Here is a 13,496-nt window from a genome sequence, read left to right as displayed (position 1 = left end):
AAAATAGGTCAACACCCCGACATCTAATAGTAAAACTTACGAGTCTCATAGACAAAGAGAGAATCCTGAAAGCAGCTCAGGAGAAGAGATACATAACATACAATGGTAGAAATATTAGATTGACAGCAGACCTATCCACAGAGATCTGGAAGGCCAGAAAGGACTGGCAGGAAATATTCAGACCACTAAATGAGAAAAATATGCAGCCAAGAATACTCTATCCAGCTAGGCTGTCACTGAAAATAGAAGGAGAGATAAAAAGCTTCCAGGACAAACAAAAACGAAAGGAATTTCCAAACACGAAACCAGCCCTACAAGAAATATTGAAAGGGATCCTCCAAGCAAAGAGAGAGCCTAAAAGCAACATAGACCAGAAAGGAGCACAGACAATATACAGTAACAGTCACCTTACAGGCAATACAATGGCATTAAATTCCTATCTTTCAATAGTTACCCTGAATGTAAATGGGCTAAATGCCTCAATCAAAAGACACAGGGTATCAGATTGGATAAAAAAACAAGACCCATCGATATGCTGTCTGCAAGAGACTCATTTTAGACCCAAAGACCCTCCAGATTGAAAGTGAGGGGCCATTACCATGCTAATGGACACCAAAGAAAGCTGGGCAGCAATCCTTATATCAGACAATTAGATTTTAAACCAAAGACTGTAATAAGAGATGAGGAAGGACACTATATCCTACTTGAAGGGTCTATCCAACAAGAAGATCTAACAATTGTCAATATCTATGCCCCTAACATGGGAGCAGCCAATTATATAAGCCAATTAATAATAAAAGCAAAGAAACACATTGACAACAATACAATAATAGTGGGGGACTTTAACACCCCCCTCACTGAATTGAACAGATCATCTAAGCAAAAGATCAACAAGGAAATAAAGACTTTAAATGACACACTGGACCAAATGGACTGCACAGATATATTCAGAACATTCCATCCCAAAGCAACAGAATAGACATTTTTCTCTAGTGCCCATGGAACATTCTCCAGAATAGGTCACATCCTAGGTCACAAATTAGGTCTCCACCAGTACCAAAAGATTGGGATCATTCCCTGCTTATTTTCAGACCACAATGCTTTGAAACTAGAAATCAATCACAAGAGGAAAGTCGGAAAGAACTCAAATACATGGACGCTAAAGAGCATCCTACTAAAGAATGAATGGGTCAACCAGGAAATTAAAGAAGAATTAAAAAAATTCATGGAAACCAATGAAAATGAAAACACAACTGTTCAAAATCTCTGAGATGCAGGAAAGGCAGTCCTAAGAGGAAAGTATATAGCAATACAAGCCTTTCTCAAGAAACAAGAAAGGTCTCAAATACACAAGCTAACGCTACACTTCAAGGACCTGGAGAAAGAACAGCAAATAAAGCCTAAACCCAGCAGGAGAAGAGAAATAATAAAGATCAGAGTAGAAATCAATGAAATAGAAACCAAAAGAACAGTAGAACAGATCATCGAAACTAGGAGCTTGTTCTTTGAAAGAATTAACAAGATTGATAAACCCCTGGCCAGACTTATCAAAAAGAAAAGAGAAAGGACCCAAATCAACAAAATCATGAATGAAAGAGGAGAGATCACAACCAACACCAAAGAAATACAAACAATTATAAGAACATATTATGAGCAACTCTATGCCAGCAAATTAGATAATCTGGAAGAAATGGATGCAATCCTAGAGATGTATCAACTACCAAAACTGAACCAGGAAGAAATAGGGAACCTGAGCAGACTTATAACCACTAAGGAAATCGAAGCAGTCATCAAAAATCTCCCAACAAACAAAAGCCCAGGGCCAGATGGCTTCCCAGGGGAATTCTACCACACATTTCAAGAAGAATTAATACCTATTCTTCTGAAACTGTTCCAAAAAATAGAAACGGAAGGAAAACTTCCAAACTCGTTTTATGAGGCCACCATTACCTTGATCCCAAACCAGACAAAGATCCTATCAAAAAGGAGAATTACAGACCAATATCCTTGATGAACATGGATTCTCACCAAAATACTAGCCAATAGGATCCAACAGTACATTAAAAGGATTATTCACCATGACCAAGTGGGATTTATCCCTGGGCTGCAAGGTTGGTTCAACATCCGCAAATCAATCAATGTGATACAATACATTAGTAAAAGAAAGAACAAGAACCATATGATCCTCTCAATAGATGCAGAAAAAGCATTTGACAAAGTACAGCATCCTTTCTTGATCAAAACTCTTCAGAGTATAGGGATAGAGGGTACATACCTCAATATCACAAAATCCATCTATGAAAAACCCAAAGCGAATATCATTCTCAATGGGGAAAAACTGAGAGCTTTCCCCCTAAGGTCAGGAACGTGGCAGGGATGTCCACTATCACCACTGCTATTCAACATAGTATTAGAAGTTCTAGCCACAGCAATCAGACAACAAAAAGAAATCAAAGGCATCCAAATCGGCAAAGAAGAAGTGAAACTCTTACTCTTTGCAGGTGATATGATACTTTATGTGGAGAACCCAAAAGACTCCACCCCAAAACTGCTAGAACTCATACAGGAATTCAGTAAAGTGGCAGGATATAAAATCAATGCACAGAAATCAGTGGCATTCCTATACACCACCAACAAGACAGAAGAAAGAGAAATTAAGGAGTCGATCCCATTTACAATTGCACCCAAAACCATTAGATACCTAGGAATAAACCTAACGAAAGAGGAAAAGAATATGTACTCAGAAAACTATAAAATACTCATGAAAGAAATTGAGGAAGACACAAAGAAATGGAAAAACGTCCCATGCTCATGGATTGGAAGAACAAATATTGTGAAGATGTCAATGCTACCTAGAGCAATCTACACATTTAATGCAACCCCTATCAATATTCCATCAACTTTTTTCAAAGAAATGGAACAAATTTGTATGGAACCAGAAAAGACCCCAAATAGCCAGAGGAATGTTGAAAAAGAAAAGCAAAGCCGGCGGCATTACAATTCCGGACTTCAAGCTCTATTACAAAGCTGTCATCATCAAGACAGTATGGTACTGGCACAAAAACAGACACATAGATCAATGGAACAGAATAGAGAGCCCAGAAATGGACCCTCAACTCTCTGGTCAACTAATCCTCGACAAAGCAGGAAAGAACGTCCAACGGAAAAAAGATAGTCTCTTCAACAAATGGTGTTGGGAAAATTGGACAGCCACATGCAGAAGAATGAAACTGGACCATTTCCTTACACCACACACAAAAATAGACTCCAAATGGTTGAAAGACCTCAATGTGAGACAGGAGTCCATCAAAATCCTAAAGGAGAACACAGGCAGCAACCTCTTCGACCTCAGCTGCAGCAACTTCTTCCTAGAAACATCACTGAAGGCAAGGGAAGCAAGGGCAAAAATGAACTATTGGGACTTCATCAAGATAAGAAGCTTTTGCACAGCAAAAGAAACAGTCAACAAAACCAAAAGACAACCGACAGAATGGGAGAAGATATTTGCAAATGACATATCAGATAAAGGGCTAGTATCCAAAATGTATAAAGAACTCATCAAACTCAACACCCAAAGAACAAATGATCCAAACAAGAAATGGGCAGAAGACATGAACAGACATTTTTCCAAAAAGACATCCAAATGGCCAACAGACACATGAAAAAGTGCTCAACATCGCTCGGCATCAGGGAAATCCAAATCAAAACCTCAATGAGATACCACCTCACACCAGTCAGAATGGCTAAAATTAACAAGTCAGGAAATGACAGATGTTGGCGGGGATGCAGAGAAAGGGGAACCCTCCTACACTGTTGGTGGGATTGCAAGGTGGTGCAGCCACTCTGGAAAACAGTATGGATGTTCCTCAAAAAGTTGAAAATAGAGCTACCCTACAACCCAGCAATTGCACTACTGGCTATTTACCCAAAGATAGAAATGTAGGGATGCGAAGGGGTACATGCACCCCGATTTTTATAGCAGCAATGTCCACAATAGCCAAACTGTGGAAAGAGCCAAAATGTCCATCGACTGATGAATGGATAAAGAAGAGGTGGTATATATATATATATATATATATATATATATATATATATATATATATATATACACAATGGAATGTTATGCAGTCATCAAAAAGAATGAACTCTTGCCATTTGCAACAACGTGGATGGAACTGGAGGGTATTATTCTGAGCGAAATAAGTCAATCAGAGAAAGACATGTATCATATGACTTCACTGATATGAGGAATTCTTACTCTCAGGAAACAACCTGAGGGTTGCTGGAGTGGTGGGGGGTGGGAGGGATGGGGTGGCTGGGTGATAGACATTGGGGAGGGTATGTGCTATGGTGAGCACTCAGAATTGTGTAAGACTGTTGAATCACAGACCTGTACCTCTGAAACAAATAATACATTGTATGTTAAAAAAATAAAAAAAGAAGATAGCAGGAGGGGAAGAATGAAGGGCGGGAATCAGAGGGGGATACGAACCATGAGAGACTATGGACTCTGAAAAACAAACAGAGGGTTCTAGATGGGAGGGGGGTAGGGGGATGGGTTAGCCTGGTGATGGGTATTAAAGAGGGCACATTCTGCATGGAGCATTGGGTGTTATACACAATAAATCATGGAACACTACATCAAAAATTAATGATGTAATGTATGGTGATTAACATAACATAATGATAAAAAAAATTAGTAAGTAGATACCTTGACTGAGATTTAAAAAAATAATAATGTGGGCTGTATGACCTCTGCTTTTTGGTATCTATAGAGAATTACTCTCCTCTATGGCTTAGTGCCTAGCTAATTTGTGAATTCCCCAATCTTGAAAAAAATGTTTTGTTTATAAAATATAGTTACATATATGCATATAAAATTATATATATAAACATATATTCATAAAATCATGTTTTTCATTTGTTTTAAAATTTCTGTAGAAGTTTTTTTAAGATTTATTTATTTGAGAGAGAGAGAGAGAGAGAGAGAGAGAGAGAGAGAAAGTGCAAGTACGGGGAGGGGCAGAGGAAGAGGGAGGGGGATAATCCTCAGGCAGAATCCCTGCTGAGTGTGGAACCCGTGGCGGAGCTCTCTCCCAGGACCCTGACATCATGACCTGAACTGACGGGCACTTAACTGACTGAGCCACCCAGGTGTCCCAAAATTTCTCTAGACATTTTTATTTGTTAACTCCCCTTGTAATTTTTAAAGCTATTAGAAACATTAATGCCTTGGACATCTTCTTAATGGAGTGCATCTTTTGTCACAAAGAATTATTTCTCTTTGTTCCATTTGTTGGTTTTCACACTAAATTCTATTTATTTATTTTTATTGCTCTATTTTCTTCTTTTCCTGCATATTTTCTTCTGTATTTAGCTGTTAAATTACTTCTCATTTCAAAAATCGTTCTGATAGTAACAATAGATAGATCTTGTGTAAGTCCGCATTATTCGAATAATGTTAAGCAATCTGTAAATCTTGATCATTATAATAGATCTGACTCTGCTCATGTTAATTTTGACTAGTGATATGTGACATTAATTTAACAACCTATTTTATAAAGTCCAGGATTAAGTAATATCCTGTCCCTCTAACCAATTTCCTCTTTCTCAGAACTGCCTATTTTTATTCCTCTATTTCTAAATGCCCCTTTACTCTGAGTTTCAGTGCATCTGGATTTTAGGTCCATGTTTTACTATTATATTTTACATTAGAAACCAACTATTACAAAGACTTAACATTTTTCTTACCGTATGTCTGTTACCGCATTTAGTCCTATTTATTGGATTTCTTTCTTTGTTTTTTAAGATTTTTATTTATTTATTTGAGAGAGAGAGTGAGGGGGAGAGAGAGAGAGAGAGAACAGAAGAGGGGGTGGGGGGAAGAAGCAGAGGGAGAACCAGACTCCCGGCTGAGCAGGGAAGCCTGATGTTATGGTTGATCCAGAGACTCCAAGACTGTGACCTGAGCCTAAGGTTGATGCTTAACTGACTGAGCCACCCAGGCGCCCCTATTGGATTCATTTCTAATTTTGCTGGAAATAATTTTTTTTTCTTTTTTCTTTTTGATGTAGCGTTCAACGATTCTTAGTTGCGCATAACACCCTATGCTCTTTTGGAAGGTCTGTGATTAGGGAAATTTATGAGTGTGGATGTTTCATAATGTCTTTATTTTACTCTATCAATTAATGGTTTAGCTGGATATAGGGTTAAGACTTAAATTCACCACCATATTCCCTGAACTTGAAAAGCTCCTTTTGTGCTGTAGCATCTGTTATTGAGGAAGAAGCCTGATTCTAACCTAATTCTTGTTCTTTTGTAAGGAAGTTGTTTTTGTCTCTTGAGAAGCTTTTAACTTTTCTTTTTATCCTCAGATTCTACATTTTACCACATATTTCATTAAATAGTTCTTTCTTCATTCATGTTAGGATTTTGTTGCTTGTACGTTTACTTTGAAGATGCTAATTTTTATGGGGGAAATTTTCTTCTATGTTACTCTGATTATTGGATTTTCTTCATATATCTGGTGATTCATTATTGCCTGTTCATTGTCTCATTTGCTAACAGCTGTTCAAGTTTTATTAGAACTGTTTACATGATTGGTTGTGGGAAATGAATAGAATATGCCTGTATGAGGTATAATTATAGCTTGTCTTCTGGATATAGGGCTCCGTCTCCTCTTGCAGAGTTGCTAGCTACCTGGGATATTGTCCAAATACCTTTGCTAATCCTCTTGATTAACCAAACCAGGAGACAGAGGAAGGTCTAGTTCCTGTGAAGTTTATAGGCACCCAAACAGATCCCCTAGGTAATATTCTGCTCCTCACATTTAATTACTTTGATCTATCTCTCATGATAGTTTGTAAGTTTTTTTTGTACCTCGTTACTCTGCAGCTGCCCTGTCAATCTGATTCTACCTGCTTTCTACCATACAGGAATCCCTCCACATTTCTAATCTTCTGGTACAGGGTTGCTGTATATGCATGGTACCTTGTGAGTCATGCCCTGTGTAGCCTGTTTCTGTGTGTTGGGCCAGGCAATCACTGTTCTCATTTTCCAATGCTGTTGAGATTAATTATCAATTTAAAAAGTTTGTCTTCTCTTTTAAAGGATTTACTCAGGAAGAAAGCCAGAAGTATTTTATTAGTCAGATATCTAACAGATCTCTTTATTGACCCATTGCCTGTTGCATCATAATCTAAATCCCTTTATTTTTTTTGAAGTATTATAGAAAGATCATGGCCTCTCATGAATGTAAGATTATTATTGTAAGAAATCAGAAAAATATTTTCCCTCTTCTCTCTTTTTTTTCTTTGTGTATTGTGCCAGTCCACAATTTCTGGGGAAATTTGGAATATGTTGACTCCAAGCAAATGATTGTGTCCTTTTGGCTTTATCTAAAAATTTAGGCTTGGTTGTGTGTAACACCCAGTGCTCATCACCACACCTGCCTTCCTTAAAGAATATTAAGAGTTCATTATTCATGAGAAGCAATAAAAGAAATGAATTTATACTTTCTTAGTCTTTTCAGAGCACTGTGCCTTGTCAAACTTTAATGTATGAAACGGTTGGATTTGACATCAAAGATTTTACCTGGCTTATGTACTAAAGATAGCTTGATCCTTACTGCAGTGTTTTAGGCAACATAAACATGGCTTTCTAGGTAATTAGAAAGAACTTCAGGAAATAAGATGTGTTCCTTCCTATCCTCTACACTTCTTCTGACATAGAAAAAGAAAAAACTTTAGAATTTTTTTTTTAATTTTACCTAATGTGACTCCACACAATGAGTTACTGAACTGAACTTTCTCCCCTCCATCATCTGCAGTATTCACCCACTAGCCAATCCATCTGGAACTTTATCTAGTCACTTGCCAAAATCCTCCTCCTTCTTAAAGATGTTCTGACCCACCTCTGAGTTTTCATTTCCTCCCGCTCGACCCAAATGATGAGCTCTATCCTCTTCCTTCCAGATGTCAAGCCCACCTACTCCCCAGAGATAAAATACCTGCAACAATCTTGCTTCACTGCCAGCCATTCACCAAGGTAAAAATGAATTTTCATATCTCCATTTCAAGTGTCAAAAGAACCCATTTTCAACTGGAAGAAATTTTATATGCCTTTTTCAAACTTACCACCACTCTACCGAATATATCAATTTGGATGCAAGAGTTTATTTTATTTTAGTCTCAACCATTCTTACAATTCCTTCAATGCACACACAGACACGTGCAAACACACACCATATTCCTGGTAAATTGTATCCAAATGGCCCTTTTCTATATATTAACTTCTGTGAAAAAAAAATCATACTACCATGTCCCTAAATTATTTGGAAACAGAATTCCTCAGTATTTCTCATACATGCCTTTTTATAATTTCTTATAGTATTAGGTTGCTTATAACACTCATAGAATTATATAATTTTTAAACTTTTTTTATTATGTTATGTTAATCACCATACATTACATCATTAATTTTTGATGTAGTGTTCCATGATTCATTGTTTGCATATAACACCCAGTGCTCCATGCGGTACGTGCCCTCTTTAATACCCATCACCAGGCTAACCCATCCCCCCACCCTCCTCCCCTCTAGAACCCTCAGTTTGTTTCTCAGAGTCCATAGTCTCTCATGGTTCGTCTCCCCCTCCGATTTCCCCCCTTTCATTTTTCCTCTACTGCTATCTTCTTCTTCTTTTTTTTTCTTTTTAACGTATAATGTATTATTTGTTTCAGAAGTACAGGTCTGTGATTTAACAGTCTTACACAATTCACAGCGCTCACCATAGCACATACCCTCCCCAATGTCCATCACCCAGCCACCCCATCCCTCCCACCCCCCACCAGTCCAGCAACCCTCAGTTTGTTTCCTGAGAGTAAGAATTCCTCATATCAGTGAGATCATATGATACCTGTCTTTCTCTGAGTGACTTATTTTCACTCAGCATAATACCCTCCATATATACACTGGAGGGAATTATATAATCTTAACTATAGAAGGGAACATATAAATTCTCTAAATAGCTTCCACTCCCAGTATGAAATACATCTAATTTTAGGTGATTACTATTTTGTGATAAAGTTTGCTCATCATTCATTCATTTAATCAAGAAATACTTACTGAGAGGCACCTGGGTGGCTCAGGCCGTTAAGTCCTAACTCTTGATTTTGGCTCAGGTCATGATCTCAGGATTGTGAGATGGAGGCCCACCACCAGCAGTGCCTGTGGAGCCTGCTTAAGATTCTCACCCTCTCCCTTTGCCCCTCTCCCCACCCCGCATGTGCACTCTCTCTCTCAAAAAAAAAAAAAGAAGAAGAAGAAGAAGAAGAAAAGAAATACTTAATGAGTATTTTACTATGTCCTAAGACTAATCTAATGGCTGGGCATAAATCAATCTTCTGCACTTTCAAGGAAATCACGTTTTAATGGGAAGACACAAGTAAGTAACAAACATAATAATTAAGTCAGTAATACAATGTGAATGTGTAATCTGGGATTTTACCTATTTTCTAGTTAATCAGATAGATACCCTGTTACTGTTTCATGGTTGCTGACAGAAAATATAAGATTCCTGGGTCAGAGACAAGGTTCTCTTATGCACAGAATAGCAGGCAGCAAGAACATTAGCTTATTTTGCGTGGCGATTATGCAGATGGGACCAGATGGATGCTGTGCATGCAGTAGAGTTCTATCACTACTGAGGAACACAGGATATGAAGAAATCACTATTTTGTAGCAAGCAGTAAGCAAGTCTTGTCTTTGGCTCAAAGGGAGAAACATTAACTTCTCTTTCAAGATTGCTTGCTATCAAGACAACTGTGAGGAACGTCCCAGTTAAAGAGCTATCAGGACTTTGCATTCTTGGCATACCCACCAAGATGCATAGAAGCACAAGTGACCCTTGAAGATGATTTCCAAAAAAAATGGGTGGTGATAACCATTATGGAATAGAGAATCAAGTAGATGAAGGTCAAAAGAACAGAGAAGGCAGGAGGAGGGGTCACCATTTGCAGAGCTGAAGAGGTTGGTCAATGTAGATTAAATAGGCTAGATTATGCTGTGGTGACAACTCCAAATCTTGGTGATTTATAATGACAGATATTTTTGTTTCACTCAGAATAGATGTCAACAACCAATGGGAGGCAGCAGACTTTGTTTATGACCATCATCTTGTTTCCTGTACAGAGGTTAATGGAGCAAGAACAGTATTTTCTTAGTCATAATATCGGTTGAAGGAGGGAATATAGCAAAGTACAACCTGCCAAAGCTTCTTTCTCCCTTATGTCTCATTAGCCAATGCAAGTCAGATGGCCAAGTCTAACCTTACACTAGGGAGAGGAAGTGGATGCTGATGACAAAATCTACTACAGTAGTCTTTATTGAGAGGATGGAATTCAAGCAAATAGTGGAAGGAAATGAGAAATCTAACCAAGTGGGTATATGGGGTAGGGAATTCTAGGCAGAAAGAAAGCCTAGAAAAATGATTTTAAGTTGACAGTGCACCTGGGGTGATTGGAAGAATATCCACGAGGCCATTGAGGATGGAACAGAACAGAAGAAGGGAAATAATTCCTCTGGGCAAATAGAGAGAACCACTTATATAGGCCACTGTAAGGATTCTATGTTATAATTTCTGTGAAATAGGGAATCACTACCATGCCAGAACTAACCTGTAAAAGAGAAAGAACAGAAGCAGGAAGATTTGTTCAGAGCTCCATCAGTGGTGGCTCAGAGGAAGGTGGTAGCAGGCACTAGGGTGGGGAAATGGGTGCTGCATATATTCTGAAGGTAACAGCAATAGATAGATTGGATATGGGGACTGAGGAAGGGAGAAAAGAGAGAATGAGAGAGAGGCTCACTATGTCACACTTGAAAAGCTTGTATTATGAAAGATTATGTATGCTATAAAATTGACATTAAATTTATCCTAAGGTGAATTAATGATCATGTTCTTAATAATCTTTAAGATATTTTGCCTGTTTTTCCTATCAGTTTCTGGAGGCCAGTGCTAAAAAATCTCGCAATATGATTGTGCAGAAGAATTTAGAATTGTCATATTTTCATACTGGATTGATAACTTCATCTTTTTTTTAAGATTTTATTTATTTATTTGTCAGAGAGAGAGAGAGAGCACAGGCAGGGGGAGCGGCAGGCAGAGGGAGAAGTAGGCTCCCTGCTGAGCAAGGAGCTGACGCTGGACTCAATCCCAGGACTCTGGGATCATGACCTGAGCTGAAAGCAGACGCTTAACTGGCTGAGCCACCCAGACATCCCTAACTTTATCTTTAAATTTTTTACTTTTAAACATTTAAAGGCTGTGTCTTATATAGGTTATAGTTGAGTTTTATTTTTATCCAGCCCAACAATTTTGAATTCTAACTGGATGGCTTTATTAATTTACATTTAAAGTTTTACTGCTGGGCACCTGGGAGGCTCAGTCAGTTAAGCCTTTGGCTCAGGGTCCTGAGATCAAGCCCCACTTCAGGCTCCCTGCTCAGTGGGGAGTCTGCTTTTCCCTTTCTCTCTGCTGCCCCCCTGCTTGTGCTCTCTCACTTGCACTCTCCCTCTCTCAAATAAATAAATAAAATCTTTTAAAAAATAAAGTTTTACTGCTCTATTTTTATTTGAATTAGCATTTTATTATATGTTTTCTATTTTCCTAATAGTTCTGTTCTTCTTTCTTATTTATTTTTTAATCTATGTGTTTTATTATTTTATTTTCCCTCTCTTAGTTTGTTAATTATGTTAATTATTTTTTGTTGTTACTCTAGAGATTGCAAGATTTGTCTTTGATTTATTAGACTGTATTTCAAATTAGTAAATTATCCAATTTCCAGAAATCCAAAGATCTTATTTAACTCCATTTAACTATCTGCATCTTATTTTTGTTTGTTTTGGTAACTTTTGTTTTTAGGTGGGGAGGGGCAAAAGGAGAGGGAGAGAGAGAATCTTAAGCAGTCTCCAGGCCCAGCACAGAACCCCACGCAGGGCTTGATCTAAAGATCCAGAGATCATGAGCTGAGCTGAGATCAAGAGTCTGTAGTTCAACCAACTGAGATACCCCGGTGCCCCTTGGTAATGTATTTTAAATCTGCATATATTTTACATCATATAAAATATTGTTACTATTGCTTTTTAATGTATTAATATTCATTTATATTTTCTCTTATATTTAATCTTTCTATTTTTTGTTTGATGTCTGATTTTATTTCTTTGTTACTCTTAGAAAATCTCATTTTTGACTGGACTCAAACTTAGAGGTAGAAGCTCTCAGAGAACACAGCCCCCGTCTTTTGGCAATCTGCTCCTGCCATTTTTCTTTGGTCTCCTTCATTCTCTTGGCCAAAAAATTTAACATTTTCTGCAATCTCTTGCTTATTTTTCTTAGTACACTCTTTCTTCAGAGCAATATGCCAGTGTTTGTGTTGGAGGGTATATGGAGTAACAAGATACTGAATCATGAACCCTTTGGTTCTAGCTTCTTTTGGTTCTTCTTTGTTTAGGGGCTTTTTCACAACATACTGGCAGACATCATCTTCTTTAGAAAGATTGAAAAGTTTGTGGATTCTGCTAGCTCTTTTGGGCCCCAGGTGAGGAGGCACAGTAGTATCAGTAGGTTCAGGAATATCCTTCTCTCCCCCCCTTTTTTTTTACAAGGACTAAGTTGAGAACACTGAGATTGGCATCCACAATGCAACCCCAAAACAGATATGTGCTTTCTTTCTCCAGTCTTCCTTGGTCTGTAGCAGGGATGCCCCTTACTCAGCAGCAGGTAGACACGGCCATGAGTCAAGATACCCTGCTCCATGGGGAAGCCTTGTTTGCCATTGTCACCACTGATTCAGACTATATAACCCTCCCATTCTTCACCCAGATCAGCAGCAACTTCTGTGGCCATACACTTCTCATAAAGAGTATGAAGTTTATGTTCATCATCTACTTCAGTGAGTTTCTGGCAGCCAGTAGCTGGGAAAGAGATATTCAGCTTCATCCTACAGCAGTCTACTGCATCTGAGGCACCACAAGAAAGAAGTAATCTTTCTATTGTTTTTCATTCCTGCTTGCATTACCATGTTTAATCATAAGTCATTTCCCTTCTGTCAGAAAAATCCCCTTTAATATTAATTTTAATGATAATTTCTTGCCAATGCATCTTTCTTGGTCTGAAAACTGTATTTTTTTAAATTTGTTTAATTTTTTTAAATTTAATTTACTGATTATAGAGTTGTAAGTTGCTACTGTTGCTTTTAGAACTTTAAAGGTAATGTTCCACTGTCCTTTGTCTGCTGAAAAGTTGATTCTTGGTCTATTGCACCTATAAAAGTAATGTGGTCATTTTTCCTGGATGCTTTTAAAATAATCTTTTAGATTTTTGGTTTTCAACAGTTTTTCTATCCCATAATGAGGTGTGGCTTTTATTGCATTTATCTTACTTGGAGTTCATAATATTTAATTACTAATTTCAATTGATGCATTTTTTTAGTTATAGAATT

The 13,496-nt window shown here is 37.8% G+C and overlaps 1 pseudogene; it reads right to left on the bottom strand.

Moving 5' to 3' along the window:
• Nucleotides 1-12,205: 12,205 nt before the first annotated feature.
• LOC123835522 (small ribosomal subunit protein eS6-like) lies at nt 12,206-13,040 on the bottom strand (annotated as a pseudogene).
• Nucleotides 13,041-13,496: the final 456 nt, after the last annotated feature.

The sequence above is a fragment of the Mirounga angustirostris genome, unplaced genomic scaffold (assembly GCF_029215605.1).
Source record: "Mirounga angustirostris isolate CCGP_5_RB_7025 unplaced genomic scaffold, mMirAng1.0.hap1 SCAF_12, whole genome shotgun sequence".
NCBI lineage: Eukaryota > Metazoa > Chordata > Mammalia > Carnivora > Phocidae > Mirounga > Mirounga angustirostris.
This window is presented reverse-complemented; position numbering and strand designations above follow the sequence as displayed.